The 18752-nt window shown below is 40.3% G+C and overlaps 1 protein-coding gene across 4 annotated transcripts in view; it reads left to right on the plus strand.

Moving 5' to 3' along the window:
• Positions 1-18752, plus strand: part of DCLK1 (doublecortin like kinase 1) — a 338798-nt gene that overhangs the window by 43172 nt on the left and 276874 nt on the right. The gene's annotated exons all lie outside the window — the stretch shown is intronic.

The raw sequence follows: 18752 nt of genomic DNA on the forward strand, positions 1-18752 counted from the left end.
AAAAAAAAAAAAAAAAAAAAGCAGCAAAAGCCTTCAGCCTGGACTGCTCTTGAAGGCCAGGGTCAAGTTCCTCTCTGGCACCGTGGCAGTGGCCAGCTCACCTGCCTACAGTGGGGTGCTCGACTTCTTGTCTGCTCGTTCCCTCCTGGGCTCAGGCCTCAGCCCCCAGAGCCAACTCTCTAAGTAGAAAGGATCAGTCTGCAAAGGTGAATTTGAGTCTTCAGTTAGGAAGAAACAGGAAAACCACTGGAACTTTACCGTTTTCCCACATCATGTTTTGAAACATGTTGTTTGGACCCAGCCAAAGCATCCTTTATACGTGGGCACTCCAGTACTGCCCAAAGGCTACCCTAAGTTTTGTGCTAAAAACCAAAAACACAGGTTTTGTGCCTCTTGCTCCCTGGTCTCTGACCACCTTCGTTTTCCTCTCCTTGTTTCCTGGGGGAACTTGGTCATCAGCCCTGACAGAGCCGTGGGAGAAGGTGTGTCCACAGCAGGACGGGTGTCCCTAGTATTAAGGTCCAGTTTACCCTCGCTTCCCCCAGCCCATCCCTTCCCTGTTAGAAGGGAGTGAGGAGGAGACAGGGGCAAATGTCCAGGGGGCTCCTTAATGGGAAAAAGGCATCAGTATCCTTGGACACGCACTGTGTGCCCACGTCCACATGGCTTTGTCTTCCAGCCCCATCTTTACACGTCTGTATCTGCCATTAAGCTAACAAGTTTTCTTATAATCCGAGGATGGGTCTTATCATGTTTCTGTGCCCACCAATGCTTGTCTCTGTGAGATGCTTAGAATTGATTAGCAATATAATACGTAACACCACCTAACTCTGTTAATTGCACCATGGGTGAAGAGATCACAGGTCCCTTTACAAAGGCTTATTTTCCTTGTAGCAACACCCATGCCAAGATCAATGCCGTCTTTTGTTGCAAACTTTGCATCCCACTTGCAAAGACATGCAAACACTCTCTGTCACTGTGGGTGTTTCAGAAGCTGAAGTGGGAGGCATTCAGGTCGTCCTATGCAGATGTCTCTGGGGAATGATCCTCTCTCCCCATGTACTTTGTCCAGACACCTGAGTTCAGGTGAGGTGTTCTGGAGCCCAGGAGATTCCAGGTTGTACAGAAGTGCACTCTAGAGGGCTAGTGCAGGGAGTGTTTTAAGGCAGAGAAGCAGTTCCTGACATTGACTTGGTCTGTTCGAGGAACTAGTTAAGTAATGCTGATAACTGGCAAACAGTGATGTCAGATGGATAAGCAATGACACTGGCTGCTGAGTTGAATGGGGGGAGAGGATCTACTTGTAGCTGATGAAGGGCGAGCGTTTAATATATAGAGCAACAGTAGAATATTTTATTAAAAGCATCCCACCTGGGACTTCCCTGGTGGCACAGTGATTAAGAATCCACCTGCCAGTGCAGGGGACACAGGTTGGATTCCTGGTCCGGGAAGATCCCACATGCTGCGGAGCAACTAAGCCCGTGCGCCACGACTGCTGAGTCTGAGAGCCACAACTACTGAAGCCCGTGCGCCTAGAGCCCGTGCTCTGCAACAAGAGAAGCCACCGCAATGAGAAGCCCGCGCACCACAACGAAGAGTAGCCCCTGCTCACCACAACTAGAGGAAGCCCACGGGCAGCAACGAAGACCCAACGCAGCTCAAAAATAAATAAATTATAAATAAATAAATTAAAAGCATCCAACCTTGTGCCGAGTGCCACAAGATTTGGTTTGGGTAGAGATTTTTTCTTGAAGTATTTCTTCCCACAAGTAATGTATCTTATTACTGGAAAGCTAATTGAAAATATACAATATGAAAATGAAATATTCTATTTTGGGTTCCTGTCTGTCTATTCAGAGCTGCACAGACATCAGGACAATAGGAGTCCAAAGAAAGAATGAAGGGAAGGGCAGCTTCAGGAGTTTGTGCCATGGTGCCCTTGAGATGCCCACCGTGTCTGTCTGTCTTTGGGTTTGCCCTTTTCAAATCTTCTCTAGCAGCTGGCAGGCTTACTGTGCTTAATGGCAGATTGTAGCTTTCTTGGTTTATCCCAACTGTAATTTCACTTGATAACATCAGGATATTCGTGGTTGTTTCCTCAGTTTTAAAGGATAATGTGTAGTAATTTAGGGGGTTGATTTCTGATAAACAGTGTTAGGGTGAATTATAGCAAATGTAAGCAGTCATGGGAACTTTATGGTTGAGACTTTAAAGATAATTATAGATGGACTGTTGTCTCTTTGGGGCACTAGTACAGAGCTGGCTCCTGGCCTTTGTTTACCCATAGTAATTTTTTTCTTTACTAAAGCAATTTGCAAAATATGTGCAGTATGGTTTCCTTCATAGTAAAAAACAAAACGAAACAAAAACAACCTATGGATTATATATATTAAGGAAAAAGGTTTAGAAAACACCACAACAAACTAATGAGATGTTACATCTGAGAAAGACGGCAGGATTGGACTCTATAAAGGGTTCATTTCCTTTGTATCATTGGATTTGTTCACAGTATAAGTCTATTTTAAGTATAAAGATAAAAGGTAAAAGTATCCAAAGACAGCTTTTAGAGAGTGTAGGCTTCTGTTTCAAGCTCCTCCTGGGGGTGGGCATCAGTATAATTTATTTATATAATTTTGAGATCAAAGCATTATTTTAAAATATTGATAAAAATATTACTTTGGGAGTCCTCAGGCATATTTATAGTATTTAAGTTTATCTCAAAGTGGATGCTTAAAGAAAACATCAGTTATTAAGAATTTAGCTTTGGCAATAAGGTGATACAAGACATTAGTTTTCCTCCACAGATGATATCTATTTGTAGGTTTGTTTTGTTTTCAAAGACTCATCTTTTTTTTTTTTAACTTTTTATTTTATATTGGAGTATAGCCGATTAACAATGTTGTGATAGTTTCAGGTGCACAGCAAAGTGACTCAGCCATACATATACATGGATCCATTCTCCCCCAGACTCCCCTCCCATCCAGACTGCCACATAACATTGAGCAGAGTTCCCTGTGCTATGTGGTTGGTCCTTGTTGGTAATCCTTTTTAAATATAGCAGTATGTACATTGTCAGTCCCAAACTCCCTAACTATCCCTTCCCTCCACCCTTCCCCCACTGGTAACCATAAGTTCATTCTCTAAGTCTGTGGGGTTTTTTTGTAAATATTTATTTGGCTGCATCGGGTCTTAGTTGCGGCATGTGGGATCTAGTTCCCTGACCAGGGATTGAACCCGGTCAGTCCCTGCGTTGGGGGCACAGAGTCTTAGCCACTGGACAACCAAGGAAGTCCCACAAAGGCTCATCTTTGATTTATATAGTCAGGTGATATTTTGGAAAATGGAATGATAATTTAATTTTTGATGGGAAAGCTGTTTATGTAAGTCTATCCCAGGAGTAGATTTTTAAAAAACAGAAATAGATGCCATGTACCAGTAGTAGTGAGGACCATTTTGCATTGGCTTGTTGTTACTCTCACATCAGTTTTTACACCTTGTTGGTTTTTCACTTTTCTTAATGTAACATACTGATGCTTGTAGGTAGTCTTTCTAATAGGGATTTAGTGGGAGCATAGATAATAGCAGAATGATTGTAGCTTTCACAAGTGTAATTAACTTCTTATAAAATACAGTTCTGCAGGACAGATCTGGAAATAGAGTAACTAACCTAGAATAGAATAGAATAACTAATAGAATAACTATTTCCAGATCTGCGCTTTTATGCCCCGCCTTTATAAGTTCCTTCCACTTCTGTGCTGTCAGCTTAGTGATTCTTCTAGAAGACTTCCAACACTTCAAGTTTGTTTCGTGCCTCTCCTTTTTAGCCATAACTTTCAGCAGACTACGCATGAGAATTTTTGAAAGATTTCTGCAAGATTTGACCCCTGTGCCCAGTGATGCATATCACTCATTAGAAAAATCAGATATCCAGCTGTTGTCCTTTGTGGTCCAGTTTCTAAACCAAGAATCAATAACTGTCTGGGGAGAAAGGCAATGGAAGAAGGTGAATCTAGCAACCGTCTGGTGACCCTTGCAATCCTGCCTTTTTCCTCACTGTTTTCATTCTGCCAGAGAAAAAGGGTTCATGGATGCTTACTGACATTTCTGCATATGTTTTTATGCCTCAGGAATTGAGTTTTCCTTCGTGATAGTGTAACCCTACATATCCATCTGCCCTGGTCTATTTTTTTTTTTTTTTTTTTTTTTTTTTTTTTTTGGTTTTACTTTGTTCTATTCATTATTTTTTGTTTGGCATTCTGTGTGTTCCTTTAAAATGACAGTTTCTTTTCTTTTTTTAATCTGAGAAATTAGGGTAATTTATTTCTTCAACTATTTCCTTCTATTTATTCATTGTTTATTTTTCTCTGTCTATGGAAAATGCATTATACATCTACTGAGAATTCCTGTAGTTTTTTTTGCGGTACGCGGGCCTCTCACCGTTGTGGCCTCTCCCGTTGAGGAGCACAGGCTCCGGATGCGCAGGCTCCGGACGCGCAGGCTCCGGACGCGCAGTGCCCTGGTCTGTTTTTAATGCCAAGAGACAAATAAATTTCGTTTTCTTCCTTTTGATAAAAACAGTTGTTTGAGAAAGGGAAGTCTCAGTTGGACCCATCTCTATGCTTTTCTGGCACATTCTAATTATGTTACAAAAACAACAACAAAGAAATTTAGAAATATCCAAGAGGAAATGAACCTGTTGACTTGGAGACATATACATATATATATATATATGTACATTACATATATATACTCACTTATATATATATATATATATATATATAATATATATATTCACAAATCTTGTGCTTCAGTAGAATGACCAGAATATCTTATAGAAACAAGTTTCCCAGCCCCACCTTAGAGGATCAAGGGAAGGGATAAGAAGTACCACAGCAGGTGGTGCACAGTGGGTTCTTAATAAATATTTGTTGAATTTTTAAAAAATGAACAAGGAAACTCAAGGGAAAATATTGTTTCTGGAGGAGTTCTGTATATCATTAATTTGTTGTATGGTGATCTTTCAGATTGCTTGGGATGTGAACAATACAATTATATGTTTCTTAGAATCTATTCCGTGTTTGATCTTGGTGAGCCACATTCATGATGGTTATAGCATCCATGTTTTGATGATTGCATGGGTATTAATTGACAGCCTAGGCAGTGGATATTTTATTACCATTTACATTTTCATTATCATCATCTGGATGGTGAATGCCACCACCACAGGCTGATCTGCCAGACGAGGGACTGGAGTTGAGCTGACGAGGGACCCCACAGAGTAATTAATCGTAAAGTGGAAGAGAAGTTACAGAGACTTGAACCCCGGGGTCAGTTAAAAGCAAACTAGAAATTTCCAGTATATTTTAGAGAACTTCCTAGACCTTTGACATCATTTAGGGCTGAAAGGCTCTGACAGAGACCATTTAGGGCTTGAGGCCACCATCTTGATCCGTTAAGATAACCTAGCCTTTTCCTCCTTAAATAAGATGCTTTCTTCTTATGGCCTAATGAAGAATGGATTCTTTACTCTTCGAACTGCCCTTCCACAAGGACTTTTAAAATATCAGTTTGGAATGTGTAAGTCCATTGTTTAACACTGAATGGGTGTTTGGGGAATTCAACTGAGATTTTAGAGATTCTTGTGCTCAAAGGGTTTTTAAAGAAAATTTTGTGGTCAGAGCCTATTCCTTGTTACCATAACTTTGACTCATCAGACACTGAGTTTCTGAGGCAACTCTTGCCTTTTTCTGATGGTGGCCATTTGCTTATATTCCCTATCTACAGGGGAGCAAGGAAGCAAAGTGAGGGATGCAGCAGAGAAAATGCTAGATGGGTAACTGGGTTCATCTGGCTCAGGTGTTTGTCTAATCCAGTGCATGGGTTTGGCTCTTTTTTTTTTTTTTTTTTTTTTTTGGTTTCTGTGTGGAGCTCTCACTGTTGTGGCCTCTCCCGTTGCGGAGCACAGGCTCCGGACGCGCAGGCTCAGCGGCCATGGCTCACGGGCCCAGTCGCTCCGCGGCATGTATGATCTTCCCAGACCAGGCATGAACTCGTGTTCCCTGCATCGGCAGGCGGACTCTCAACCACTGCGCCACCAGGGAAGCCCCTTGGCTCTTTTTTTATATGAAAATATTTAAGCGACTTTAGTGCTTTCTTCCAACTTCCATTTCAGTGAGGTTTGGAAACCAGGCTCTCACAGGGTGGTCTAACCAAGGGCTGTAACTCTTCCACTGATGTTTCAGGAGAGGAGGCACTTGGAGAGTCCATCAGGCCTTCTTGATGCGGTGCGTCTGGGAAAATGGCTCCTTTGTACACACTTTTTTGAGCGTTTAAGTGACAAATGACATGCCCAAGTGATTGCTACAGTAGCAGTGCTGGAGATCTCAGGAGGACAGGTTGCACGCTCTCCATCCTCCTTAGTTAGTGCTCAGCCAGTGCCTGCTGTTGGTGGGATGCTACCAATTCTCCAAACCATTTTGATCTGAAAGCATTGCTGTTCCTTATTCCAGTCGACTAGAGCAAATGGAATGTTAAAGGGAAATAAAGTTTTCACTAAAGAATGCCTACGTAAATCAGCCTTTCTGCTTAATTTCTACAACCTTTCTACTTAAGTTGAACACATGTTGTAATTTTTCCTGGAAGAAGTGAGAGAGCATATTCCAGCAGTGACTCGATGCAGTCCTCTGTTAGTGGTGAGGCTTTGTGTGCCTGCGAGGTTGGGGTGGACTCAGGAGGTAGAGATGGTGGTTGGTTTCCAGTGCTTTCTACCCAGGCACACAGGGTACAATTCAAGCACTGCTGGTGGGAATGTAAATTGATACAGCCACTATGGAGAACAGTATGGAGGTTCCTTAAAAAACTACAAATAGAATTACCATACGCCCCAGCAATCCCACTCCTGGGCATATACCCTGAGAAAACCATAATTCAAAAAGAGTCATGTACCAAAATGTTCATTGTAGCTCTATTTACAATAGCCAGGAGATGGAAGCAATCTAAGTGTCCATCATCGGATGAATGGATAAAGAAGATGTGGCACATATATACAATGGAATATTACTCAGCCATAAAAAGGAACGAAATTGAGTTATTTGTAGTGAGGTGGATGGACCTAGAGTCTGTTATACAGAGTGAAGTAAGTCAGAAAGAGAAAAACAAATACTGTATGCTAACACATATATATGGAATCTAAGAAAAAAAAAGGTCATGAAGAACCTAGGGGCAAGATGGGAATAAAGACACAGACCTACTAGAAAATGGACTTGAGGACACAGGGAGGGGGAAGGGTAAGCTGGGATGAAGTGAGAGAGTGGCATGGACATATATACACTACCAAACATAAGGTAGATAGCTAGTGGGAAGCAGCCGCATAGCACAGGGAGATCAGCTCGGTGCTTTGTGACCACCTAGAGGGGTGGGATAGGGAGGGTGGGAGGGAGGGAGATTCAAGAGGGAAGAGATATGGGAACATATGTATATGTATACCTGATTCACTTTGTTACAAAACAGAAAGTAACACAGCATTGCAAAGCAATTATACTCCAGTAAAGATGTTAAAAAAAAAAGAGTCAAAAATTAAATAAATTATGTATATTCGTACAGTGGGAAAACTATCAAGCTATAAAATTGAATGAACTAGGAAAAAAAAAAAACAACAGTGAAACTTTCCAAGAATGCCACTGCTGTGAAGTGAGTACCTGCTTTTTAAGACCCCATTTTCTGCATATGACTTTTAAATTGGAACTACGACAGTCTGCATTTGAAAGCCACCATTAACCACCCTCTATTCTTTTGAACTGTGGATGGTCGTCTTAAGTTATATTTAAGCATACTTAATTTTTTTTGATATGTGACTTTGAATTTTTTTTCTGCTTCATTAGATCTTTTTGTAATCTGACCAACATGTTATTTAATAATGCATCAAGTAATGCGATTGTGTCTTCAAAATTCACATTATTTTTGTAAAGCCTTATGATATTAGACTATATTAATGAGGTGTTAGGAAAAGGAATAATTTGGGGGAAAATATACATCAAATTGAGTTCTTAGCTTCATGATATTAATAATTATTTAATTCTAACATTCTTTCTCTTAAAAGTTGCTTTCATTTTAACCTTTTAATTAATGTTGCAGTAAATTTCCATATGCATTGAAATGGTTGTTTTGTGATGAGTGAGGTAAAACTTCTGTCAAAAGTCTGTAATTATTTAAAGCACTGTTTCTCAGTGCTGCACTATTGACATTTGAGGCCAGATAAGTCTTTGTTGAAGGGAGGATTCCTGTGCACTGTAGGATGATTGACGGCATTCATAACCTCTACCTACTAGGTAGATACCAGTAGAAACACCACTACCCCACTCACTGCCCCAGTTATGGCAATCCACAGTTTCTCCAGGCATTATCAAATCATCCCTGGTTGAGGGCCACTGATTTAAAGCCTACATCCTTTCTTCCCAGTAATAGAAAGGGACTCCTTATCTTAGAAAAAGAGAATGGAAGTAAAATCAGTGTGTGGGCAAAAGTATCTGTGGAAATCTCACTGGACATGATATTATAGACCCACGTCAGAGGTTAAGTAAAACTCAGAATCAAAAGTCAAGCTAAATATTCGAATAATACAAGAATCAATCAACTTTTTATTTCTTTATAGAGTATTTCTAGACCTAGATTGATATAAACTAAAGTACTATATGGAGTACCATCTGGAAAAGCTGGTTGAATTCTAGGCGATTAAAGGAAACTGACATACCAGATTTGAAATGCTATTGACCTTGAAGACTATTTCCTGAGGGTTTATAGTATCCGAGACCTACGTAAGAGAACCCAGATAGACTGAAGCTTGTTGTTTAGTTCCTATCCAATTCCTGTATTTCTGGTTTTTACATTAACAGATATTTTTTCATCTTGATTTTCCTTGTGCTTTGATCTTCCATGATGTCATTTTCTCTTGGTTTTTATGCTGTTGCTTTGATCTTTTTGTTTTCCTCTCTTACGCCTCTTCACCCTACCACTGGTTATCTCCCATGGGCTCTTACGTCCTGGTGCCTCTCTTGTTTATTCCTTCTTCATTAACTCTCAGTCACCTTCAGTCAGCCCCACAGTCCTTTTTCTGCTATTCCCAATCCCCAAAAGCTATAGAAACAAACTTTTTCATTACTCACTAGTTAGCAAAGCCTGACCCTACAGATGCACGCCTACTTTATAGTCACAGTTATCTCACCTAATGTGAATAGATATACATGTCGCTACAGAATTATTAATGTGCTGATCACGGAAACTGCTTCATATACCTCTGCAGGGACAAGTAATGCGCGATATATGTACTGGACTATTTTTCTTAAGATCTGAAAAATTCAGAATTCCCAAACATATTTGGCTCCCCATGTATTGGATAAGGTATGCCTGTGTTACTTTTGTGTGGAACATCACAAATCAGTAGCTTTTGATGATTTAAAAAAATTTTTTTTTGCATACCAGGCTCTAACTAAACTAATTTTGGAGAGTAGCCTTTGAATGAGTATAAAGGAAAGTTTGGTTAATAGGTCCATTAATAAATGTGGATTAGACAGTATGAAAGAGTACCAGGTAAGCAATTTACTAGAGATGTGTGACTCATTTAAATGATTAAGAATTGATATTCACAAAATGAGGAAAGATATTTTATTTACCAAGGAGTCAGTGCAAGTCAAAGCTTACCGGAAGCATCTTTCACCTGAAAAGCTAAGAAAGAAAGACATCCTTCCGATAAATGTAGGCTTACTTGAAATTCTAGAACCGGATAAGTTCTTTTTTAACTGACTCCTTTCTTCAAATTTACTTAAACTTGTGCCCTATTTTCTATAAATTTACTATCTGAAAATCCAAATATGCTCATAAGAAAAATTAGTGATTATTTTACAAAAGAATTCATACTAAGCTCCCTTTAAATAGCAGGATTCTCTACGGTATTTTTTAAATTGAAATATAATTGACTCATAACGTATTAGTCTTAGGGGTACAAACATATTGATTTGATATATGTATATATTGTGAAATGGTTACCACCATAAGTTTAGTTAACATCCATCACCACATGTAGTTACAGTATTTTTTCCCTCGTGATGAGAACTTTTAAGGTCTACTCTCTTAGAACCTTTCAAATACGCAATACAGTTTTGTTAACTCTAGTCACCATGCTATACGTTAATCCCCAGGACTTATAACTGGAAGCGTGTACCTTTTGACTTCCTTCACACATGTTTACCGTCTCCCCCCATTAATGATCTCCTAATTGCTTTCCTTTTGTGTATCTCCAGCTGTTGATGGAACATTCTTTCGGTGCTTAAAAAATTTTGTTTAAAATTACGGCAATTCATTTTCCTTCCTTTGGGAGAAACAGAATATTCCTAATAGTCTCGTGGGGTATTGAGTACTCCAGTCTTTAAAACTTGAAGTTGGCCTGATGTCTCCTTTTCTCTACTTCCCCTTAAATTCCTAAGGTTTTCTAGGTCTTCATGCACGCTGCCAGGAATATTCCGTGACCACTACCAGTGCTATCAGTCTTGATGCTGCATCAGTCTCCATTCTGCAGAGCTCATGTATCATTTCCTCTCTCAAGGACCTACTGCAACTCTTCAGAGTAACATTCTGGGCATTTCCACAACTGCCCTCACATGGCCTCATCTCTAGCTGTGGATTTTGTTAACCAGAATGGGCTTTTCTGCTCTAGTGAGGCACATAGGCCGCTTAGTGTCGTGTGTTTTGATACCATGTCCTGTTCCTTTGTTTACTTTCTCTCCCTAAGTGCCCCTTTTCTCAGAATCTGTGTCCATCGTTGCCTGCAGTTTCATCTTTTCCATACAGCCTTCCCAAAGTGCGAGCCACATTTTGTAGAAGGGATAGTCCTGAAGATCTAGTAAAAATGCAAAATTCATGAAATTCAAGCCTGATTTTTCTCACAGGAAATGATTCACATTATATAAAGTTGTATTCATAAAGTGACAACCTTGTTAATGTTTTATACCACAGTATATCACATAAAGTAAGGTCATTTGTAGTGTTTTACCATCCACTTGTTCCAGTACGCAGATATTTTATGGGTAGCTCATCTTCCCAAACACCCTGCAAGTTTTTCAGTGTATCCAACTTGTAGGCCACTTTTTCTTTTTTGTAGGCCACTTTTTTTGATAATTTGATTTAAAAGATCATGGTTTTCTTGTGGCTGAGATGAAAGACTAGTGAGATATTTCTACACAGTTGAAGAACTCTAACCAACTAGTGCAGATAACAGATCACTGCCAAGTTGGAGGGCTTCAGTTGCATACACCAACTCTCAATCCTGTGAGCATTGTTTAGATGCTTTTAACACACTTTGGTCTGTGTGTTAGAAGAAGACATAAGTGGTAGGCTTAATGTCTTGGTCAGTTTGGGCTGCTGTAACAAAATACCATAGACTGGGTGGCTTAAACAGCAAACATTTATTTCTTACAGTTCTGGAGGCTGGGAAGTCCAAGATCAAGGTGCTGGCAGGTTGGTGTCTGGTGGGAGCCTGCTTCCTGTCTCACAGATGTATACCTTCTCACTATACCCTCACCTGGCAGATTGAGGGAGCTCGGGGGGTCTCTTTCTTTTCTTATAAGGGCACTAATCACCTGGGACTTCCTTGGCAATCCAGTGGTTAAGACTTCGCCTTCTAACGCAGGGAATGTGGTTTCGATTCCTGGTCGGGAAGCTAAGATCCCACATGCCTCATGGCCAAAAAACCCAAAAAACAAAAACAATATTGTAACAGATTCAATAAGACTTTAAAAATGGTCCACATCAAAAAAAAATCTAAAAAAAAAAAAAAAAAGGACACTAATCCCATCATGGGGACTTCCCCCCTCATCTAAACCTAATTACCTCCCAAAAGCTCTTCCTCCAAATACCATCACATTGGGGATTAGGGATTCAACATATGAATTTTGGGGAGATACAACATTCAATCCATAGAATTTGTCTTACTAATGTACTAGTTAGAGAATCAGATGATTAGGACTCACTAAAACCATCGGTCACAGCTCACACAATCATATTAGTGTTTGTGACATTGCAAGTTCTCCATTTTTGTTCCCAGTATCAGTTATGTAATTATTGGCTAGGGCAATAGCTTGACATTATTGATTCATGAGAAAATGGCATGGATTTTTGTTAACCAGAATGAGCCAAACATATATTAGGACTTGTTAAGGTAAACATAGAGCAGGGACATGTGCAACAAGATGTGCGGTCCGTGTGGCAGGGGTATGGGGGGTGGGAGAGGTGGGGGAAGAATGGGGGTGTAAGAGGGATCTTACTGCATTCCTCCAAGGGACCAGTTTGTGTTTGCAATGCTGACCCCATCCAGCCCTCTTTCCACTTTCTTCCATTGTACCTTGCTTGTGCCTTTAGTATAGTAATCTTTTTATTATTATTTTTCTATTTATGTGTCTTTTCTGCTAATAGACTTTTAGATGCCAGAGGACAAGGGCTGTCTGCTCATCTCCACTCTCTCCAGTACTAGCACAGTAGTTTATATTTAACATCCTATCAGTAAACAGTTATTGAATTGTCTCAGTGACCCATATCTAGGGAGATGTTGGCAAACCAGCATGCATCCAGAGGAGGACAAATAGATTGCTGAGAATTCTTGAATCCATTTTACATAAGGAGTAATTGATGGAACTGGGATTGTTTAGGCTGGAAAATAGTTATGTCTGCATTATGTGATCCAGTTTGAGGAGCACAGAGTAAGAGATTATCTAAAAGATAAAGCATAGTGGTTAAGAGTTAAAAGCACTGCAACCTTTGGAAGGTCTAGGTGTATCTATTCGTAAATTAGAACAGGGTGCGTCCCTCATTGGCTAGTTGAGAAGCAGTTAGCACTTGGAGAAATGCTGCTACTAAGTGTTCAGGAAGCGGCACCACTTTCTCTACTCCTCTGGCTACTTTTCCTCCTTCCTCTCTCTCCACCCCCCTTGCCTCCTGCGCTCCATAGGAGGATTATTATATTTGTCTTATAGCCAAGGAAGGTAAGTTTAGAGGGTTAAGTGATTTGTTTGAGATTTCTTAGCAAGACGTGAAAGAAGGAACTATAATCTGGGTGTCAGTCCATTATTCTTTCTTGGACAGGATAACCATCTTCAGACATTTGAGAGGGTGTCATGTAGAAAGGGGAGGTGACTTAGAGTGTTGCCTCGCGGTGCAAAACTGGGGCCGCTGGGTAGACATAGAGGCGGCAGGTGCGATGTGAACTTGTAACGCTGGAGCTGCTGCTGGAGTCAGGAATTTCCCATACGTGTTCCTGCAGAAGCTGGGTCAGGAGAATAGCAGCCAATGGGGTTGGAACGAAGGGATTTCCCCACTGGGAGAGACAATTGTACGAGATGTCTCTCAGTCCCTTCCAAATTTAAAATTATGCTATTCCCGTGTCTCTCTCCTTCCTTGGCCTTTGGAATGGCACTGTGCAGATCCCAAAGAGTCAGCAAATCACTGAATTAATATCATTTCACTCCTGGAATTAGAAGAACAGGAGTCTTTATATCTGGCCAGGGAGAACCAGGCTTGAAAAGTCGTTCTTCCGCCGGAATACATAGAAGAAGCGTTCTGTCAGGATGACGTAATCAAAATGGTGCCCGAGTGTAGAGATGGAAGGAGACCTCGGATGCAATCAGAGCTTTTGCAGGATTCAGCAAATGACGGTTTGCGTTAACTTGCAGACTGTGTGTGAGAATTGGGCAGTCAGCAGTTTTCAGGAACTGGTTTCATTCAGTAGTGCAGACTAGGGAGGTAAAGATGATATTTGCAGTTAAGGTATGTGACAGTTGTGCATGTGCCCACGATTGCTAGTGTAAGTTCTGCCTATTCCAAGGAGACAAGAAAAATACGTCTTTTACATTCTTAACTTTCTGAATTGGTATACTTACCTCATTCAGCACTTCTTTGTGTAAATTTTGAACCATAATTTTCTCTTTGTTAAAGATTTTGTTTTCCTATATAACAATTTTTATTTATTCTATTTACTCTTAAGAAAAAGAAAGTAGTCTTATGGATTAAAAAAGAAAAAGGGTGATGAGGATAAGAAATACAAGACGTGTTGAAGGGAGGAGGGGTCAATAAGACAGCCCTCGCGTTTACTTAGCGCCTGAGTTGTGCTTCGACTATTACTCATGCAATCTCATTTAATTCCTATTAATTTCATCCACATTTTATGTAAAAGGACTTGAAGTTCACAGGTTAAATAACTCACCCAAGGCTCTGCAGTAAGGAAATGATCTATCTTAAAAGGCAGACGATAGAGAGAAAGTTTTTGTAGAAATGGTTCATTCACTCTCCTTTATAGTTGTTTGGGAGCTCTCAATTATGAGGCAGTTGGTGGCGTATGACATATGCTTGATTTCCCAGTAAAGTCAATCAGATGTAGCGTATAAGTAATCCCTATGTTTTATTGGTTCTGTCCTCATTTGTATTTTCCATTCAATTTGGGCTCCCATCAATTACCCCCTACATGAGAAAAATGTGATACTCAGGAAGCCATAGTAATAGTATATAAGAGCTAATGGAAATGAACCTGGCAAATACATCTACTTGTTTCATACAGGATAAAGTCAGTAGAATTCTCCTTGTGAATTGGAAGGAATTTACACTTTGCAGGTGATTCTAAAAATATTCTTCATCTTCAAGAACCATCTTTTTTTTTTTTTTTTTTGTGGTAAGCGGGCCTCTCACTGCTGTGGCCTCTCCCATTGCGGAGCACAGGCTCTGCACGCGCAGGCTCAGCGGCCATGGCTCACGGGCCCAGCCGCTCCGCGGCATGTGGGATCTTCCTGGACCGGGGCACGAGCCCGTGTCCCCTGCATCGGCAGGCGGACTCTCAACCACTGCGCCACCAGGGAAGCCCATGAACCATCTATTTTTTAAAAACGTAAGTTTTTGATGCTATTCCTTATTTGAACCTGAAAAAATGCACTTGCCACCCTTTTGCAGAAAGGTGCAAAGGACAGGGGGTAATGCGGTATACTTTAAAAATTAGATATTTTCCTTGAACATTTAAAATAAAATATTTGCACCACTTCGCTGTCAGGAATTCAGTAGCAATGATAATAGAGTCACCTTCTGTGTCTAACATTGCCTTTACAGTTGCTTTGCTTCATAGTTTTATAAATTGGGCTTTCTGGTTTCCTTGGCAACCCAATTGTCGACATTGGTTGCTAAGGAGCAGCCTCGGCTACACAAAGCAGGAGCTGAGTCTGCTACCCGGTGACTTCATTCCTGGCAGTGACAGGCAGTGGGGATCTTAGTACTTGTTCAAGTGATGCCTCCATCTTGATTTTAAGCCTGAAGGATTCTGATGGATTTTTCTGACTTGTATTATCCTGACAGCTAGGCTGAGGTATAGGCACTGATGGGAACTGACAGTTGTGTAGCATTTCAGAGCATCTGTTTCATCAATCACCTGATGTCAATGACTTATTCAACAAAAGAGAATCTATTGCTATAGTTACAAGATACCACATAAGCTGTCCTATCTTTTTTTCTTAAATGTAGCAGGGGACACTCAAGAAAGGAAGCCAGCTATTCATCTTTGCAAATCAGTGTGTGAGCAGGACACTGATGTTGGATTCCAGTTAGGGAAAGTAGAGATTTTCATGAACTTGTACCACAACCAAATGGTCAATCCAATTAAAAAATAACCCCCAAATTGTGACCAAACTTTTCTGTACTGACAGGTAACATATTGCAGTTCATGTAGAAAAACATTCTTAATTTGGTTTGTGCATATCTTTGAATGTGACTTTATAAGCTGTGATAAGCATAGTAATTCAGGTGCAGATCTATTTGTCGTGTTCCATGTGCTTGTTTTGGGGGCATATTGCACGAGGACGTCAGTGATACATACGTCTTTGAGGTAAGAGGTAGAAGGTCCTTGTTGTCAAAATAGGTGCTAAGGACATGTGTAAGCTCCACTTCCGTAGCTCAGGTGTGGGCTCGACAGTCATCCTCTGCAGCTGTCGAGCCTGGAGGGCTGCTTTGGGTTATGGAGAGTGTTGATGGAATGATGGAAGACCATTCCTCCTCCTCGCTTGGTTTTGGATGGTGGCGTTCTACAAGTTCATCATCTTGTATTAATTATCCTTTGGAGATCATCAGATACAGACAGTTTATTTTCGGAAGCCCATATAACTAAGTAGGCTGGTGTTCCTCCTCGGGCAGGTTATTTACCCTCTCTGAGCCTCATGTTCATTATCTATAAAGTGGGCAAGTAATAATACCTCATATGGTTGTTGTAGGACTAAGTGAGATAACGTATGTGAAATATTTAGTTAGGTATCTAGGCCCTAAGAGGCCCTTACAAATAGAATCTGTTTTCTAGACAAAGCAAATCTATAAAGCTAGATATAGATTAGTGGTTGCCTGGGGCTAGAGGTGGGGCTGGAGAATAACTGGCATGAGGAATCTTTCTGGGTGATGAATGTGTTCTAAAACTGGATTGGGCTGATGGTTGCACACTCTGTATATATTTACTAAAAATCATTGTACACTTAAAATGGGTGAACTTTGTCATGTAAATTATACCTCAATAAAGCTGTTTTTAAAAGTAGTAGCTATAAGTAGCAGCAGGTCTGTGTTTTCCCTTTCCTTTTCTCATCAGATTATTTGTTGCTTAATTTGAAATTGTTTTATTGTAATTTAAGTGGAGATGGTATGCACATTAATTTTGGAATGAATTTTAATGCACACCTATAACAGTGAATTTGAGTATGTTTGTATTTCTCTGAATATGTTAATCCTGTAGCGGGAACAGTTGAAGTATTTCAAGTTGAGCTAATGTTTATTAACCTTTAAAATAAGTCACCTTGATAGGGCAAAATATGTCATGGTGTGAATGGATAAGTAGGTGTGTCTGTGTAAATGATATTCTCTCACAGTGGAATTTCTTCACGGAGCCATAATTGAAACTTAAACCTGGCTTCTCATAGGCGATCTTTGATGTACTAGTAATATCTTAGAGCAAGTTGTTCAAGCCAGGAGATCCCGGAATCCATGTAGTGACGAGCATGAATTATAATGAGATCCTATTGTGTGTGTATATTTTATGATACAACCGAATATAATTACTCTTTGTGATTATCTGATATTACATGACTTCCAGTTCTATAGCAACCTTGAATGTTCTTGACTGTGAGGGTAGCAAAATCATTTGTGGTTTTATACCTGACTCAGACCAAACCCTTTTAAAGAAGTTAGAGCTGGTACTTGGAGCAGATAACACTGTGATTCTGCTTTTGAGACTCATGTTCACCTGACTGGGCTGTATCTGTTTATTCAACTCAACCATTTTATTGAGCACCTAATATGTGTTAGTGACTTTTCTGGATCTTGGGGGTAGATGAGTGAAGAATATAGGAGTTCAGTGTTAGGTGTGCTAAGCGTAAGGTCTCTGTTAGTCATACAGGTTGAAATGCTGACAAGGCAGTTGATTCAAGTCTGGAATTCAGATGAGAAATCTGGGCTGAAGATATAAATTAGGAGGACATTTGCATAGCTAGATAGTATTTAAAGCCATGAAACTGGATAAACTCAGCAAGGAAATGAGTGTCAGTAGAGAAGAGAAGAGTTCCCTGGACCGACCTCAATTTTGGGGTGCTCCAAAAAGAACAGATCAAGGAAAAGAAAAGTTAGCGTGTAGAGGACTGAGAAAGAATGACTGGCTAGGTGGGGGAAAGTCAGCAGCGTGGGGCACCCTGGAAGCCAAGGAGAAGGCAGAGCCAGGAGAACAGAGGGCGCCTGTGCTCCTGGCTAAGGTAAGACGTGCCCTGAGAACTGATGGAAGGGAATAACCTAGAGGCCATAGACAGTCTTGACAGGAGCAGCATGGTGGAAAAGTGGCGCCAAAGCCTGATGTAGGTGAGGGCTTTAGGAAAATATGAGAGGGGAGAAATTGGAACAAACGTAGGCAACTCTTTCGGGAAGAAATGGGGAGGGAGCTGGTGAAGGAAGTAGGATAATAAGGATAGCTTTAATCAGATATTTGAATCTTTTAAACGTTGAGCATTTGGTCTATATGGATAGATTTAGATTTTAGTTTCTTTGTTGTGCCTATCTTGATAGCCCATAATCATTAGTATTTTTTGAGTTTTGATTTGCAGGTTGTCAGTTTCTGTAACAAAATTAAGTTGTGTTGTATATGGATTAATTAACATAAATATTTCCCCTGCAACCCCAAAGCAGTATAGTCTAGTGGTTAAGACCATGCACTTTACGTCATTCAGATGAGATCCCAGTCTCAGTTCTGCTCCTTCTTAGCCGTGTGAGCTGGGAAAATTTTTCAGTTTTCCTGAGCCTTGGTTTCCTCATCTAGAAAATAAGGGTGGTAGCAATTCTCACTTCATAAGTTGTTGTGAGTCTTAAATGAAATAATACAGTTTAAACATTGAGGCCAGCGCTAAGACGTGTGCAAACTCCCAGTAGAGTTTAGCTGTTATTTTAACTATTAATTTATATTTCGACACGAAGTAACATAGTGTAGTAGAAAGAATATGGGATTGGGAATTGGCTGTACTTGGGTTTCTACTCCATTTCATCACTCACTATACATCTTACTTAACACTGCTGAATTTGTTTCCTTATATCTCAAATGAAGATAGTAGTAATTCTTTTTTTTTTTTTTTTTTTTTTTTTTTTTTTTTGCGGTACGCGGTCCTCTCACTGTTGTGGCCCCTCCCGTTGCGGAGCACAGGCTCCGGACGCGACGC

The sequence above is a fragment of the Lipotes vexillifer genome, unplaced genomic scaffold (genome assembly GCF_000442215.2).
Source record: "Lipotes vexillifer unplaced genomic scaffold, Lipotes_vexillifer_v1.1 scaffold120, whole genome shotgun sequence".
Classification (NCBI taxonomy): domain Eukaryota; kingdom Metazoa; phylum Chordata; class Mammalia; order Artiodactyla; family Lipotidae; genus Lipotes; species Lipotes vexillifer.